Below are 2,474 nucleotides of genomic sequence, written 5' to 3' on the forward strand. Positions count from 1 at the left end.
AAGTTGGTGAAGAATGGTGTTGAAGAAGATGAAGAATGATACTGGTTGTTATGACAGAACTCGGCCCAGGGAAGTAATTGAACCCAGTCATCTTGAGAGGAGGACACATAGATGCGGAGGAAGGCCTCCAAGTCCTGATTCACCCTCTCAGTTTGACCATTGGTCTGAGGATGGTAAGCCGTGGAAAACTTTAACTTGACTTGGAGGACTTGACATAAACTTCGCCAGAATTTGTCTGTGAATTGAACTCCTCGATCTGAGATAATTTCTTCTGGAAGACCGTGGAGTCGGAAGATCTCTTGTATGAATACTTGAGCCAACTTGGAAGCTGACGGAAGACCGGTGAGAGGAATGAAGTGTGCCATCTTGGTGAACCGGTCAACTACCACCCAGATGGTATTGGACTTGTTGCACATGGGCAAATCTAATAAAGAGAGGAGAGAAAGAAAAAGTGACCCTTGTTGGGAGCACTCACTCTTGGAAACAATTGTAATTGAGATTATGCATAATGGGGTAGATATTAAAACGTAACCTTTAATTATTTTTAAATAAAATAAAAGTACACACAAAATTGCTGTTTAAAAATATGACTGAACAAAGTGAAACATTGGTTTGGAATTCCGACTGTGAATATATAGGTGAAAACATATAAATAAGGCAAAGGCGTTAGATTATGGCAAAACCAAAAATTGCCCTCCAGGTATTAATTTTTAAGGGTTAGTGCAATAGCCAGAGTATTGCCGTCAAGAAAAACCTACAACACCAGGTATTCCTTAGTGGTCAACCACCTAAGTACTGACCAGGCCCAACACCGTATTGCTTCCAAGATCGGACGAGATTGGGCATGTACGGTGTGGTATGGTAGTAGATTCAGGTTTGATGAGGCAAGAACCTGCAGCTGGTATGCGGCTGTTGAGTGTACCATAAACCTGGTTATTGGGATGGGCAAATGATCTCTAAAAATAGAGATATGTGTTTGACCATCATTGCACCAAATTGTATTCCCAATGTGTAGGTATACGGAGGTTTAAATCATATGGTCAGTCGGTTTTGCCAAATAGAGCCGTCTTGTATGTTGCTTTTTTTGTGCTGTGCAACATCATTAAAATTTTTCACATGTGATAGGGCAAGAATGGACCCTTGTTATACTGATGACATGCCAACAAGATTAATGCAAATTGAATCACAATTATGTTTCTAATATGTAATGTGATTAAAGCTGAAACTATAATGATCAAGATAAATCCACCATCCTCCCCCTCCACCTTCACAGAAAGTATAGGGCTGGAAATGGAAATGCACTAGGAAACATATTTGTCAGCTGAGCAGACAGATTAGCAGAAGTGGATAGATAGATAGGAAATATATTTTCCAGAGACAAAATCTCTGTTATCCACATTAAGGCTAACTAAATCATTAGAGCCTGAAATACCACATGCTGTCTTTATCACAATCTTGTCGAGCTGTTGTACTTTCAGTAAGGAGACAAATGGTCATGTATACACTGTGTGTCCACAATAAGAAAATCAATAAGAAAATCAGAATTGTGACATGCCAAATATAATTTGTGCTAAAATAGCAAGTGTGTATACCTTGATTCTATGCCTGTATTTGAGACCTGTATAAAGAAACAGTGCTATCTATACAGGGATGAGGGAGTGACGACACCTGTACTGTAATTGCTACAGCTGTAGAGAATAACAGATTGTTACTAATTATAATGTGTCAGCCACAAATGACACAAAAAGTGTCAAAGAATTGTACTATGTGTTGATGGCACTTAGAAAGCAGAAAAGCGTATCATATACAATGAATAATGCCTTAAATAAGTGGCATAAATTTGCCGAAAAAAGAGACCAATGCACATGCTGTTAAATTACATCTGTGCGCGGCTGGAGAGCGGGAGACGGGAAATATGCAGGATATACAAAAATATACTTATAGCCGCCTGGCGTCTGTGTCCTGCTTGCTGAATGCCGCTGACAGCTCGGCTATACGAGCTGTGTGTCTCTGCGGCTCGCCTGGTCTCCTCTCCTGCCGGTCTGCTGGTCACGTGAGCGCGCTCACCGTGACCACGTCCATCACCCCCAACGTACGTTTCACAGTTAGCTTGTTCACGGGTAGTGTGAACACTAGGTGTGCAGACCCGGTTTAAATCTGCTAAAGTGATTGCTAATTGCCTGCACCTATTAGTAATGATAGGGTCTGGCTGCGTGCGGTGAGCTGCACAGTAAAAACTGAGGGAATGTCCTACACATGTTAGAGCAAATATAGGTAATTAGTGAATAGATGACCTGCATTAACCTATGAAAAGTGTCATTGGAGATAAGTTGAAAACCTGTCTTCATATGATATTATTTGGGTTTTATTTTTTGTACGCATTATATAGTATAAAAATAATAATATATTGTATCTATAGGTGAATTTCACCTATAGGTGATAGAATAGGAAAAAAGGAATTAAATGATAGATTG

At 40.0% G+C, this 2,474-nt stretch overlaps 1 pseudogene; it reads right to left on the reverse strand.

The window, feature by feature from the left end:
- Positions 1-751: 751 nt before the first annotated feature.
- Positions 752-870, reverse strand: LOC134939025 (5S ribosomal RNA; annotated as a pseudogene).
- Positions 871-2,474: the final 1,604 nt, after the last annotated feature.

The sequence above is a fragment of the Pseudophryne corroboree genome, chromosome 6 (genome assembly GCF_028390025.1).
Source record: "Pseudophryne corroboree isolate aPseCor3 chromosome 6, aPseCor3.hap2, whole genome shotgun sequence".
NCBI lineage: Eukaryota > Metazoa > Chordata > Amphibia > Anura > Myobatrachidae > Pseudophryne > Pseudophryne corroboree.